This window comes from Hyla sarda, unplaced genomic scaffold (assembly GCF_029499605.1).
Source record: "Hyla sarda isolate aHylSar1 unplaced genomic scaffold, aHylSar1.hap1 scaffold_2084, whole genome shotgun sequence".
Classification (NCBI taxonomy): Eukaryota; Metazoa; Chordata; class Amphibia; order Anura; family Hylidae; genus Hyla; species Hyla sarda.
Window position 1 is genome coordinate 38750 of NW_026608749.1, and position 15760 is coordinate 54509.

A 15760-nucleotide genomic window follows, 5' to 3' on the forward strand; every position below is an offset into this window, starting at 1 on the left:
CTGTGGAAGTGAGTGACATCATAGCACTGTAGTTCTGAGGGTTCTAGATGGATGCAACAATCTCCTGTTGCTTCTATGAAGGCCGTAATAGACGACATCACCAAACAGCTCCATAGTCACATACACAGCAAAGGAGAGATGTTGTTTACACCTAGTGATGTCAGTGGTATTGAGTGACATCACAGCACAGTGCTAAGGCTCCTGGGCCTGGACACAGCAGCGGCTGCAATATCTCAACGGAGAATACGTTTATATATATGTGTGTGTGTGCGCGTATATATATATATATATATATATATATATATATATATATATATATTTCTCCGCCGAAATCACTTTTAAACCCATTTCCACCTTTTTTTCCCTTCTCTTCCTCTTACTTTTTTTTCACGTTTTTTTACGTTTTTCTCCTTTTCGCCTCTTTTCTGGGCGTATTATTCTTCTTTTTCTTCTTTTTTTTCGTCTAATGCATACCCCATCAGTGCAGCAATGCTTATTCAATACCGCCAGCAGATGGAGACACTGGGGGATAATTTTCTAAGGATTTATACTGATTTTTCCTGTCTGAATTTGTCGCACAGAAAGTTGCAGGCCAAATATGTGTGACATTTCTGCGACTTTAGCTTCTAGAGCATTTTTACAACATTATACATAGGTGCTGAATACATAAAAAGCGACTGTTCAGCGACAGACAAGTCGCATCGGCTGAAAGTAGGCCAGAATGTCAGTCCATGTTGGAGCAGGTTTAGATACAGTCTAAAGTATAGATCTCAAAGTCTGTGCACAGAATTTAGCAAGGGCCTCGCACCTTCTGATGCATCAGGTAGGTGCACAATAGCATAGCCTAACCCTCTGTACTTTGGTCTATATTGATGCGGGACATAGACAGCCAGCTGATGACCAATCCATTAGTGCAATGGATGGCTGGAAGCATTTGTCTTTGCCTTTGCAATACCACAGAAGCAATGCATGGTCAATGTACAGCAATGACACACCTGTGTGAACAGCCAGGAGACCCCCCCCCCCATGTTATGTTACATAGTTACATAGTTAGTACGGTCGAAAAAAGACATATGTCCATCAAGTTCAACCAGGGAATTAAGGGGTAGGGGTGTGGCGCGATATTGGGGAAGGGATGAGATTTTATATTTCTTCATAAGCATTAATCTTATTTTGTCAATTAGGAACATTCAGCACCCACCCGCTATCAAGGCAGCTGCCTATCATGTCATGCCCTACCTGCACAGGTGTGCTGGCTACTCAAATGATCCAATTAAGGAGGCCATTTAGTCAGCAGCAGCAGAAGTCCTGTGCCTGGACGCTCCAACAGCGGCCAGACACAAGCAGAAGCAGCAGAAGCAGCAGCAGCAGCAACACCACCTTTTGTTTTTTGGCTGCAGCAGCAAGGCCCACAGGGCTGGCTAGCTGGCTAGCCAGCAAGCAGGTAGCAATGAAAGTAGGAATCTTTCTTTTTAACCCTGTAAGGGGGTGGTGCACTGTACCCGAAGATACTGCCATATCGGGTCAATGCATAGGGCGACGGAAGCAAGCTTCGAAATCGGCCCCCGTTCTCAAAAATCCATTTAATATATGGTCCCCAGATAGGGGACGTATCAGATATTAAACTGATAAGAACAGATTTTTTACTTTTAGATATAATATTCTTAGACTAAAAGACCTTACGCAGTCCAGATTACACTTAGTCTGCTAAAAGCATATTCCACAGATGTAGATTCCAAAGACTTTTAGCCACTTTGTGACCTAATCTTTTTTTATCCAATAAATAGAAAACATACATCTCACTAAGAGCTAGGCGAACACAATCTTTAGAGGTAATAGTGTCTCTTTTAAAAAGAAGAATATTCCTCGTCTTCCATAGTGCAATTTTAATACAATTTATACTAATCCACAAAACCCGAGACTTCTCCACAGATAAAACATTATAAAATCCATATAAAATAACTTCATGATTTAAAAAATTAAGATCAGAAATGAATTTTAGTAAGGGTCCTATCAAATGCCATATCTCTTGGGCGTAAAAACAGTTCCAAAAAATGTGTAAAACTGTTTCCTCACTAGGACACCCCATTCTCGGGCACTTTGCACTACGACACAATCCTCTTCTGTGTTGGAATTCTCTGGTAGGCAAACATTGATGTGCTATCTGCCAGGCCAGATCTTTTAAGTCATTAGATAAGAATCCCATATTCACCATCCTCCAAACTCTTAGAGATTTCTCAGTGGAATAATTAGATATTAAGCAAATCTGTTCTATCTTCCTGATTTCAGGAACTAATTTTCGTGCATTACTACAAATTTCTTGACTAAAATTAGCAATGCCATAAATACGAATAATCTTTTCTAAAACCACATAGTGCGCTGGGGGAATAAATAAGATTGGGGACGTTAAAGGTAAGGTTATCCACTTTCTTTTTCTAAAAATGTGACCTGCAGCATATTTTAAAAAATAAGACCAATAACAGTTTCTTTGCAAGCCATTAAAACACATAGAAAAAAAGTGAATATATAAAAACCTTTTTAAATCAGGCACATCCTTACCCCCCAATTTCTTTGTCTTCATCATTACATCTCTTCTGAGTTTATCCATTTTAGACCCCCATAAAAAATGAAAGCAAATCTTGTTTAAAAACTTTAAGGTGCGTTCACTCGGTGGGAAAACCAAGCTTAAATATAGCATGATAGGTAGCAACAAAGCTTTCATTATCAGTACTTTTCCTTCTATTGTTAATTTCCTCATTTTCCAAAAACTTATTTTCTTTTGCACTTTCTCTTTGACGATGGACCAGCTTTCCTCTCCATTATTTTCATTGTCAAAGATGACACCCAAGATTTTGATTTTATCATATTGCACATTCACCTCCGTATTGCCCCAATTCCCTATTGCAAAGCAATCAGATTTATTTTTATTTAATTTGAAGCCAGAGCCCTCACAAAAAAATTCTGTCTGTCTGATAGCACGTTTCAGGGATGGTTCATCTGAACATAGAATATTAACATCATCCATGTATGCTATCGTCTTTACGCTCTGTCCTCCACTTCCAGGGATTGGCACTCCTCTAATGAGCTTATCTTTTCTCAAAACATTCAACAGAGGTTCTATTGCACATATGAAAAGAATGGGTGATAGGGGGCACCCCTGTTTCACCCCAGACTGTAAACATACCTCTTGGGATAAAAAACCGTTAATTAAAATACGACTAAAACAGTTTTTATATAAAAGTGCAATTTTTCCAACAATAAAATCAGGAAAATTCATTTTCTTTAAAACCAACCATAAAAAATCATGAGAAACACGGTCATAAGCCTTTTGAAAATCCAAGGATAAAATTGCCAATTTCTGATCACATTGTTTCTGATACCATAAAACATCTTTTACAAGGTTTAGATGATCACTTATTTTCCTTCCAGGTACTCCGCATACTTGGTCACTGTGTATAACCTTAGCAATTACCTGCTTGAGCCTATTTGCTAAAATTTTTGCTAAAACCTTATAGTCTGTATTTAGCAGGGTAATAGGCCTCCAATTTTCTAATTTAGAGATGTCTCCTTTTTTAAAAATCAGAGTAACAACACCATCTCTCCAGGACGCAGGTAAAATCTCAGATTTAAAAGCACAGTTAAAAATACCTAAAAGATCATCTTTTAAAATGGACCAAAAACACAGATAAAATTCAACTGGCAACCCATCCGAACCAGGTGTTTTACCATTTAAAAAACTCTTAAAAGTGCTTAAAAGTTCAGGTAAAAAGATTTCATCACAAAGGCCCTCTTGGTCAGTTTTGTCAAGTTTTGAATCCAAGGTATCTAAAACATCATTAGTAAAGGAAATATCAATATCTTTTTTATTAAAAAGCTCCTGATAAAATACTTGTGCTTCTCGCAACATCTCTTCATTAGTTATCTTCCCTTCTATTACAGATATCATTTCTTTCTTTCCCACCACCTTCTTAAAAAAGAATCTCGAACACTTTTCATCATTCTCCAGACATTGCACCTTGCTATTAAAAATCATTTCTTTTCCTTTTTGACTAATGGCATTTTTTATTTCATTCTTTGTCTGAGCAATAACATCATCCATCTCAAGCCCGGCTTGCTTTAGTTTATAATATGTTTGGATTTTAGTGTTTAACGTTTTAAACCATAACTTTTTCTCCTTAGCCTTTTGGATGCCCACACGGATAAAAAACTGTTTAGTCCACTTTTTAACATCCTCCCACCAATCCAAAATATTTTTATATTGGGATTGACGCAATCTCCATTTGTTATAAGTAGCAATAAAATCATTTTTTGTTTTCATGTCCTCTAATAAAGTAGTGTTGAGCTTCCAAACGCCTCTGCCTTTCTCTAGGCCAGGTAAAGTGACATGTGCATATAATAACTTATGATCAGAGAAAATATTCGATAAAAGAGAAACATCAACTAGATTAAAACTTTCCGATAAAAAAACAAAATCAATCCTGGATTTGCAGACATTATTTTCCCATGTGTAACCAGGGTCGTCTGGGTATTTTCTCCTCCAGACATCGGTAAAGTTAAAATCCTCAGTCATACTCTTAATCTGTTTCTCTGTTTTATCCACTCTGACATGCACACTTCCACTCTCACGATGATCACCACTCATACAACAATTAAAATCTCCAGCCATTAAAATAGGTGTTGAACCTGGGATAAAAGCCTGAATATCATTAATCAAGTCGGCTCTCTCATTTTTTTCAGGAGAAGCATAGATGTTAAAAAGCTTAATCTCCGAGCCATTGTACTTAATATTAACTAATAGCGCTCTACCAGGTATAATTTCTAAGAAGGACAAAACTTGTACATCTGAACCTCTAAACAAGATCCCAACACCTGAAGATCTGTTCAGATTGTCACCCGACCAGACCGATGGTCCCAAAGTCCAGCCACGACAAAGGTCCTCATAATTTGGACTATGTTCAATTCCACATTCTTGTAAAAAGAACAGAGAAGAGTCCAAGGTCTCTAAAAAACGAAACAAAGCAGCCCTTCTCGTAGGGCTCTTTAGACCTCTCACATTAAGAGAGGAGCACTTTAAGGAAGCTATTCGCTACTGGAGTTTGAGTCCGATATGAAACCCACAGGTGACTCCGGGCTTTCGAACTCTTTGATATTTTTTGGATCGGACGCTGATCTTATAGAAGGCCTCCATGCATGTTGACTGTCCTCACATTCGTCTGAGCTTTTTTTGACAGGCCGTTTGATGCCAAGTTGTGGCTCATCTCCGAGTTCCTTCTTCCGCTTGATCTCCTTCACGCCAACCTCCATGGCTTCACTGCTCACTAGTGACCCTTCACCGCCAGAACCCTCCACAGAAGGTCTCCCCTCTGTCTCAGGCACAGCAGCAGAATGGTCCATAAGCTCTGCCACGACATCAGAAGTTACAGCCGGCTTTTCTGAAGGCGCCTCAGACCGCTGGGGTGCTTTCGCAGGTGGTACTTCAGCTTGCACTACACCCACTCTCCCCGCTACACGGTCAGCCCACGATCTAGCTACACTGGAACGGAGACTGCAATCTTTAAAGGCATGGCCTTCTTCACCACAAATGTTGCAGACGATTTTAGCACAGTCCTTAGAAACATGGCCTTCTTGATTGCACCGACCACAGCGAACTGTAGTGTCCGTGCAAACTTCCATAGTATGTCCGAATTTCTTACATTTCCTACAAAAAGTAGGCATCTCGGGATAAAACAAATAGCCCTTATCCCGACCGATAGAAAAGTTGGAGGGTGGATGACACAACCCTCCAATGCCAGTAGCATCCTCCTTCATTTTCACAAAAAACTTATGTTTCCCCGTCCATAGGTCTTCTGAATTCATCACCTTATGGGAATACTTAACAGAACTGCAGTATTTCCCCAAAAAGAGTTCAATATGGGACACAGTCACAAAGGGATTGTGCATACACACAACTAGAGGAATATCGCCTCCAGTATACAACACTGTGACCGTGATCCCATCAAGCTCAGCAAGGTCTTGATTGCTTTTCAGCTTCTCAAAAAGATTCTGGCATGCATAAGCAGAGTCCAGAGTTAGGATGAAGCTGCCCTTCCGAGGATCTCTGAGACAGACGATGTTCTCTTTCTTCACCCCAAGAAGCTTGTAGAGAGTTTCTTTCACAAAATAAGAAAGTTGGACGAGTTCTTGCTTGTCTTCATCAACATCAAAGCGAAAGGAAAAACGAATCCGCGTTTCACCGGATGTAAGGTAACGGATGCGAACACCCATCTTGTCGATCGCCTTTTCGGTTCCTCGTAGCAGCCCCCCTTGAAAAAGGTAGGACAAACTCCCAGGATCCTCCTGACCAGACACTTGATCTAGCCAAAAGGCCGAGAAGCGATAACCGTGAAAGGGGCGGGCCCAACAAGGTCCCCTTCATGGGCACTATCACTGCTTGCTGTCAGGGAGGCTGCCAGACAATTTTCCATGCACACTCTGGGCTGGGGGGCAGTCAACCACCAGTACACACAGCAGAACCTAAACCCATACCATTATTGCTAAGCAGCAAGACAGGGGCCCATTGCACTCCCACGGGGCCTTTTTAAATGCAATCCATAACCCGGATTTGCCAGGAACCCTTCTTACTCCTCCTACTTGCATGTGACACTGGGCTTAGGATCTGCATAGGAAACACACACACAAGCACACACCTACCTTTGTTGCCTGCAGATGCCTCCTTGGCTGTCCCCAAACGGTATCAAACCAACACCCACGGGAAGCTGTAAGCATAGAGGACATGCCTGCACCCCATTGGACTTACCTGTGTGGGTTAAATCCGGGTTATTTGACAACCTATGGCGGTGATGGTTCTGCTCAGGCAGAGCAGTGCTGATGCTCCTCATAAAGCTGTCGCTGCTGTGAAGGTTCTAGGTGACATCACAAATCCCTATGGTTACATACACAACAAAGCTGGGTTGTTGTTGTTTACACTCTGCAAGGCCTGTGGAAGTGAGTGACATCATAGCACTGTAGTTCTGAGGGTTCTAGATGGATGCAACAATCTCCTGTTGCTTCTATGAAGGCCATAATAGACGACATCACCAAACAGCTCCATAGTCACATACACAGCAAAGGAGAGATGTTGTTTACACCTAGTGATGTCAGTGGTATTGAGTGACATCACAGCACAGTGCTAAGGCTCCTGGGCCTGGACACAGCAGCGGCTGCAATATCTCAACAGAGAATACGTTTATATATATGTGTGTGTGTGCGCGTATATATATATATATATATATATATATATATATATATATATATATTTCTCCGCCGAAATCACTTTTAAACCCATTTCCACCTTTTTTTCCCTTCTCTTCCTCTTACTTTTTTTTCACGTTTTTTTACGTTTTTCTCCTTTTCGCCTCTTTTCTGGGCGTATTATTCTTCTTTTTCTTCTTTTTTTTCGTCTAATGCATACCCCATCAGTGCAGCAATGCTTATTCAATACCGCCAGCAGATGGAGACACTGGGGGATAATTTTCTAAGGATTTATACTGATTTTTCCTGTCTGAATTTGTCGCACAGAAAGTTGCAGGCCAAATATGTGTGACATTTCTGCGACTTTAGCTTCTAGAGCATTTTTACAACATTATACATAGGTGCTGAATACATAAAAAGCGACTGTTCAGCGACAGACAAGTCGCATCGGCTGAAAGTAGGCCAGAATGTCAGTCCATGTTGGAGCAGGTTTAGATACAGTCTAAAGTATAGATCTCAAAGTCTGTGCACAGAATTTAGCAAGGGCCTCGCACCTTCTGATGAATCAGGTAGGTGCACAATAGCATAGCCTAACCCTCTGTACTTTGGTCTATATTGATGCGGGACATAGACAGCCAGCTGATGACCAATCCATTAGTGCAATGGATGGCTGGAAGCATTTGTCTTTGCCTTTGCAATACCACAGAAGCAATGCATGGTCAATGTACAGCAATGACACACCTGTGTGAACAGCCAGGAGACCCCCCCCCCCCCCATGTTATGTTACATAGTTACATAGTTAGTACGGTCGAAAAAAGACATATGTCCATCAAGTTCAACCAGGGAATTAAGGGGTAGGGGTGTGGCGCGATATTGGGGAAGGGATGAGATTTTATATTTCTTCATAAGCATTAATCTTATTTTGTCAATTAGGAACATTCAGCACCCACCCGCTATCAAGGCAGCTGCCTATCATGTCATGCCCTACCTGCACAGGTGTGCTGGCTACTCAAATGATCCAATTAAGGAGGCCATTTAGTCAGCAGCAGCAGAAGTCCTGTGCCTGGACGCTCCAACAGCGGCCAGACACAAGCAGAAGCAGCAGAAGCAGCAGCAGCAGCAGCACCACCTTTTGTTTTTTGGCTGCAGCAGCAAGGCCCACAGGGCTGGCTAGCTGGCTAGCCAGCAAGCAGGTAGCAATGAAAGTAGGAATCTTTCTTTTTAACCCTGTAAGGGGGTGGTGCACTGTACCCGAAGATACTGCCATATCGGGTCAATGCATAGGGCGACGGAAGCAAGCTTCGAAATCGGCCCCCGTTCTCAAAAATCCATTTAATATATGGTCCCCAGATAGGGGACGTATCAGATATTAAACTGATAAGAACAGATACTACACTTGATCTTAGCCAAAAGGCCGAGAAGCGATAACCGTGAAAGGGGCGGGCCCAACAAGGTCCCCTTCATGGGCACTATCACTGCTTGCTGTCAGGGAGGCTGCCAGACAATTTTCCATGCACACTCTGGGCTGGGGGGCAGTCAACCACCAGTACACACAGCAGAACCTAAACCCATACCATTATTGCTAAGCAGCAAGACAGGGGCCCATTGCACTCCCACGGGGCCTTTTTAAATGCAATCCATAACCCGGATTTGCCAGGAACCCTTCTTACTCCTCCTACTTGCATGTGACACTGGGCTTAGGATCTGCATAGGAAACACACACACAAGCACACACCTACCTTTGTTGCCTGCAGATGCCTCCTTGGCTGTCCCCAAACGGTATCAAACCAACACCCACGGGAAGCTGTAAGCATAGAGGACATGCCTGCACCCCATTGGACTTACCTGTGTGGGTTAAATCCGGGTTATTTGACAACCTATGGCGGTGATGGTTCTGCTCAGGCAGAGCAGTGCTGATGCTCCTCATAAAGCTGTCGCTGCTGTGAAGGTTCTAGGTGACATCACAAATCCCTTTGGTTACATACACAACAAAGCTGGGTTGTTGTTGTTTACACTCTGCAAGGCCTGTGGAAGTGAGTGACATCATAGCACTGTAGTTCTGAGGGTTCTAGATGGATGCAACAATCTCCTGTTGCTTCTATGAAGGCCATAATAGACGACATCACCAAACAGCTCCATAGTCACATACACAGCAAAGGAGAGATGTTGTTTACACCTAGTGATGTCAGTGGTATTGAGTGACATCACAGCACAGTGCTAAGGCTCCTGGGCCTGGACACAGCAGCGGCTGCAATATCTCAACGGAGAATACGTTTATATATATGTGTGTGTGTGCGCGTATATATATATATATATATATATATATATATATATATATATATATATTTCTCCGCCGAAATCACTTTTAAACCCATTTCCACCTTTTTTTCCCTTCTCTTCCTCTTACTTTTTTTTTCACGTTTTTTTACGTTTTTCTCCTTTTCGCCTCTTTTCTGGGCGTATTATTCTTCTTTTTCTTCTTTTTTTTCGTCTAATGCATACCCCATCAGTGCAGCAATGCTTATTCAATACCGCCAGCAGATGGAGACACTGGGGGATAATTTTCTAAGGATTTATACTGATTTTTCCTGTCTGAATTTGTCGCACAGAAAGTTGCAGGCCAAATATGTGTGACATTTCTGCGACTTTAGCTTCTAGAGCATTTTTACAACATTATACATAGGTGCTGAATACATAAAAAGCGACTGTTCAGCGACAGACAAGTCGCATCGGCTGAAAGTAGGCCAGAATGTCAGTCCATGTTGGAGCAGGTTTAGATACAGTCTAAAGTATAGATCTCAAAGTCTGTGCACAGAATTTAGCAAGGGCCTCGCACCTTCTGATGCATCAGGTAGGTGCACAATAGCATAGCCTAACCCTCTGTACTTTGGTCTATATTGATGCGGGACATAGACAGCCAGCTGATGACCAATCCATTAGTGCAATGGATGGCTGGAAGCATTTGTCTTTGCCTTTGCAATACCACAGAAGCAATGCATGGTCAATGTACAGCAATGACACACCTGTGTGAACAGCCAGGAGACCCCCCCCCCCCCATGTTATGTTACATAGTTACATAGTTAGTACGGTCGAAAAAAGACATATGTCCATCAAGTTCAACCAGGGAATTAAGGGGTAGGGGTGTGGCGCGATATTGGGGAAGGGATGAGATTTTATATTTCTTCATAAGCATTAATCTTATTTTGTCAATTAGGAACATTCAGCACCCACCCGCTATCAAGGCAGCTGCCTATCATGTCATGCCCTACCTGCACAGGTGTGCTGGCTACTCAAATGATCCAATTAAGGAGGCCATTTAGTCAGCAGCAGCAGAAGTCCTGTGCCTGGACGCTCCAACCAGCGGCCAGACACAAGCAGAAGCAGCAGAAGCAGCAGCAGCAGCAGCAGCACCACCTTTTGTTTTTTGGCTGCAGCAGCAAGGCCCACAGGGCTGGCTAGCTGGCTAGCCAGCAAGCAGGTAGCAATGAAAGTAGGAATCTTTCTTTTTAACCCTGTAAGGGGGTGGTGCACTGTACCCGAAGATACTGCCATATCGGGTCAATGCATAGGGCGACGGAAGCAAGCTTCGAAATCGGCCCCCCGTTCTCAAAAATCCATTTAATATATGGTCCCCAGACTAGGGGACGTATCAGATATTAAACTGATAAGAACAGATAACTACACTTGATCTTAGCCAAAAGGCCGAGAAGCGATAACCGTGAAAGGGGCGGGCCCAACAAGGTCCCCTTCATGGGCACTATCACTGCTTGCTGTCAGGGAGGCTGCCAGACAATTTTCCATGCACACTCTGGGCTGGGGGGGCAGTCAACCACCAGTACACACAGCAGAACCTAAACCCATACCATTATTGCTAAGCAGCAAGACAGGGGCCCATTGCACTCCCACGGGGCCTTTTTAAATGCAATCCATAACCCGGATTTGCCAGGAACCCTTCTTACTCCTCCTACTTGCATGTGACACTGGGCTTAGGATCTGCATAGGAAACACACACACAAGCACACACCTACCTTTGTTGCCTGCAGATGCCTCCTTGGCTGTCCCCAAACGGTATCAAACCAACACCCACGGGAAGCTGTAAGCATAGAGGACATGCCTGCACCCCATTGGACTTACCTGTGTGGGTTAAATCCGGGTTATTTGACAACCTATGGCGGTGATGGTTCTGCTCAGGCAGAGCAGTGCTGATGCTCCTCATAAAGCTGTCGCTGCTGTGAAGGTTCTAGGTGACATCACAAATCCCTATGGTTACATACACAACAAAGCTGGGTTGTTGTTGTTTACACTCTGCAAGGCCTGTGGAAGTGAGTGACATCATAGCACTGTAGTTCTGAGGGTTCTAGATGGATGCAACAATCTCCTGTTGCTTCTATGAAGGCCATAATAGACGACATCACCAAACAGCTCCATAGTCACATACACAGCAAAGGAGAGATGTTGTTTACACCTAGTGATGTCAGTGGTATTGAGTGACATCACAGCACAGTGCTAAGGCTCCTGGGCCTGGACACAGCAGCGGCTGCAATATCTCAACGGAGAATACGTTTATATATATGTGTGTGTGTGCGCGTATATATATATATATATATATATATATATATATATATATATATATATTTCTCCGCCGAAATCACTTTTAAACCCCATTTCCACCTTTTTTTCCCTTCTCTTCCTCTTACTTTTTTTCACGTTTTTTTTACGTTTTTCTCCTTTTCGCCTCTTTTCTGGGCGTATTATTCTTCTTTTTCTTCTTTTTTTTCGTCTAATGCATACCCCATCAGTGCAGCAATGCTTATTCAATACCGCCAGCAGATGGAGACACTGGGGGATAATTTTCTAAGGATTTATACTGATTTTTCCTGTCTGAATTTGTCGCACAGAAAGTTGCAGGCCAAATATGTGTGACATTTCTGCGACTTTAGCTTCTAGAGCATTTTTACAAACATTATACATAGGTGCTGAATACATAAAAAGCGACTGTTCAGCGACAGACAAGTCGCATCGGCTGAAAGTAGGCCAGAATGTCAGTCCATGTTGGAGCAGGTTTAGATACAGTCTAAAGTATAGATCTCAAAGTCTGTGCACAGAATTTAGCAAGGGCCTCGCACCTTCTGATGCATCAGGTAGGTGCACAATAGCATAGCCTAACCCTCTGTACTTTGGTCTATATTGATGCGGGACATAGACAGCCAGCTGATGACCAATCCATTAGTGCAATGGATGGCTGGAAGCATTTGTCTTTGCCTTTGCAATACCACAGAAGCAATGCATGGTCAATGTACAGCAATGACACACCTGTGTGAACAGCCAGGAGACCCCCCCCCCCCATGTTATGTTACATAGTTACATAGTTAGTACGGTCGAAAAAAGACATATGTCCATCAAGTTCAACCAGGGAATTAAGGGGTAGGGGTGTGGCGCGATATTGGGGGAAGGGATGAGATTTTATATTTCTTCATAAGCATTAATCTTATTTTGTCAATTAGGAACATTCAGCACCCACCCGCTATCAAGGCAGCTGCCTATCATGTCATGCCCTACCTGCACAGGTGTGCTGGCTACTCAAATGATCCAATTAAGGAGGCCATTTAGTCAGCAGCAGCAGAAGTCCTGTGCCTGGACGCTCCAACAGCGGCCAGACACAAGCAGAAGCAGCAGAAGCAGCAGCAGCAGCAGCACCACCTTTTGTTTTTTGGCTGCAGCAGCAAGGCCCACAGGGCTGGCTAGCTGGCTAGCCAGCAAGCAGGTAGCAATGAAAGTAGGAATCTTTCTTTTAACCCTGTAAGGGGGTGGTGCACTGTACCCGAAGATACTGCCATATCGGGTCAATGCATAGGGCGACGGAAGCAAGCTTCGAAATCGGCCCCCGTTCTCAAAAATCCATTTAATATATGGTCCCCAGATAGGGGACGTATCAGATATTAAACTGATAAGAACAGATACTACACTTGATCTTAGCCAAAAGGCCGAGAAGCGATAACCGTGAAAGGGGCGGGCCCAACAAGGTCCCCCTTCATGGGCACTATCACTGCTTGCTGTCAGGGAGGCTGCCAGACAATTTTCCATGCACACTCTGGGCTGGGGGGCAGTCAACCACCAGTACACACAGCAGAACCTAAACCCATACCATTATTGCTAAGCAGCAAGACAGGGGCCCATTGCACTCCCACGGGGCCTTTTTAAATGCAATCCATAACCCGGATTTGCCAGGAACCCTTCTTACTCCTCCTACTTGCATGTGACACTGGGCTTAGGATCTGCATAGGAAACACACACACAAGCACACACCTACCTTTGTTGCCTGCAGATGCCTCCTTGGCTGTCCCCAAACGGTATCAAACCAACACCCACGGGAAGCTGTAAGCATAGAGGGACATGCCTGCACCCCATTGGACTTACCTGTGTGGGTTAAATCCGGGTTATTTGACAACCTATGGCGGTGATGGTTCTGCTCAGGCAGAGCAGTGCTGATGCTCCTCATAAAGCTGTCGCTGCTGTGAAGGTTCTAGGTGACATCACAAATCCCTATGGTTACATACACAACAAAGCTGGGTTGTTGTTGTTTACACTCTGCAAGGCCTGTGGAAGTGAGTGACATCATAGCACTGTAGTTCTGAGGGTTCTAGATGGATGCAACAATCTCCTGTTGCTTCTATGAAGGCCGTAATAGACGACATCACCAAACAGCTCCATAGTCACATACACAGCAAAGGAGAGATGTTGTTTAACACCTAGTGATGTCAGTGGTATTGAGTGACATCACAGCACAGTGCTAAGGCTCCTGGGCCTGGACACAGCAGCGGCTGCAATATCTCAACGGAGAATACGTTTATATATATGTGTGTGTGTGCGCGTATATATATATATATATATATATATATATATATATATATATATATATATTTCTCCGCCGAAATCACTTTTAAACCCATTTCCACCTTTTTTTCCCTTCTCTTCCTCTTACTTTTTTTTCACGTTTTTTTACGTTTTTCTCCTTTTCGCCTCTTTTCTGGGCGTATTATTCTTCTTTTTCTTCTTTTTTTTCGTCTAATGCATACCCCATCAGTGCAGCAATGCTTATTCAATACCGCCAGCAGATGGAGACACTGGGGGATAATTTTCTAAGGATTTATACTGATTTTTCCTGTCTGAATTTGTCGCACAGAAAGTTGCAGGCCAAATATGTGTGACATTTCTGCGACTTTAGCTTCTAGAGCATTTTTACAACATTATACATAGGTGCTGAATACATAAAAAGCGACTGTTCAGCGACAGACAAGTCGCATCGGCTGAAAGTAGGCCAGAATGTCAGTCCATGTTGGAGCAGTTTAGATACAGTCTAAAGTATAGATCTCAAAGTCTGTGCACAGAATTTAGCAAGGGCCTCGCACCTTCTGATGCATCAGGTAGGTGCACAATAGCATAGCCTAACCCTCTGTACTTTGGTCTATATTGATGCGGGACATAGACAGCCAGCTGATGACCAATCCATTAGTGCAATGGATGGCTGGAAGCATTTGTCTTTGCCTTTGCAATACCACAGAAGCAATGCATGGTCAATGTACAGCAATGACACACCTGTGTGAACAGCCAGGAGACCCCCCCCCCCCCATGTTATGTTACATAGTTACATAGTTAGTACGGTCGAAAAAAGACATATGTCCATCAAGTTCAACCAGGGAATTAAGGGGTAGGGGTGTGGCGCGATATTGGGGAAGGGATGAGATTTTATATTTCTTCATAAGCATTAATCTTATTTTGTCAATTAGGAACATTCAGCACCCACCCGCTATCAAGGCAGCTGCCTATCATGTCATGCCCTACCTGCACAGGTGTGCTGGCTACTCAAATGATCCAATTAAGGAGGCCATTTAGTCAGCAGCAGCAGAAGTCCTGTGCCTGGACGCTCCAACAGCGGCCAGACACAAGCAGAAGCAGCAGAAGCAGCAGCAGCAGCAGCACCACCTTTTGTTTTTTGGCTGCAGCAGCAAGGCCCACAGGGCTGGCTAGCTGGCTAGCCAGCAAGCAGGTAGCAATGAAAGTAGGAATCTTTCTTTTTAACCCTGTAAGGGGGGTGGTGCACTGTACCCGAAGATACTGCCATATCGGGTCAATGCATAGGGCGACGGAAGCAAGCTTCGAAATCGGCCCCCGTTCTCAAAAATCCATTTAATATATGGTCCCCAGATAGGGGACGTATCAGATATTAAACTGATAAGAACAGATACTACACTTGATCTTAGCCAAAAGGCCGAGAAGCGATAACCGTGAAAGGGGCGGGCCCAACAAGGTCCCCTTCATGGGCACTATCACTGCTTGCTGTCAGGGAGGCTGCCAGACAATTTTCCATGCACACTCTGGGCTGGGGGGCAGTCAACCACCAGTACACACAGCAGAACCTAAACCCATACCATTATTGCTAAGCAGCAAGACAGGGGCCCATTGCACTCCCACGGGGCCTTTTTAAATGCAATCCATAACCCGGATTTGCCAGGAACCCTTCTTACTCCTC

General features: G+C 43.6%; 4 non-coding genes and 1 pseudogene across 4 annotated transcripts; all 5 read right to left on the minus strand.

Moving 5' to 3' along the window:
• Positions 1–1486: 1486 nt before the first annotated feature.
• On the minus strand, positions 1487–1662 carry LOC130318910 (U2 spliceosomal RNA; annotated as a pseudogene).
• Positions 1663–8465: 6803 nt separating this feature from the next.
• LOC130318899 (U2 spliceosomal RNA) lies at positions 8466–8656 on the minus strand. Its single transcript, XR_008865329.1, has one exon. It is a non-coding gene; the product is annotated as a U2 spliceosomal RNA (small nuclear RNA).
• Positions 8657–10750: 2094 nt separating this feature from the next.
• LOC130318908 (U2 spliceosomal RNA) lies at positions 10751–10944 on the minus strand. Its single transcript, XR_008865337.1, has one exon. It is a non-coding gene; the product is annotated as a U2 spliceosomal RNA (small nuclear RNA).
• Positions 10945–13035: 2091 nt separating this feature from the next.
• On the minus strand, positions 13036–13226 carry LOC130318901 (U2 spliceosomal RNA). The gene has a single exon (XR_008865330.1). It is a non-coding gene; the product is annotated as a U2 spliceosomal RNA (small nuclear RNA).
• A 2094-nt stretch (positions 13227–15320) lies between these two features.
• LOC130318902 (U2 spliceosomal RNA) lies at positions 15321–15511 on the minus strand. The gene has a single exon (XR_008865331.1). It is a non-coding gene; the product is annotated as a U2 spliceosomal RNA (small nuclear RNA).
• Positions 15512–15760: the final 249 nt, after the last annotated feature.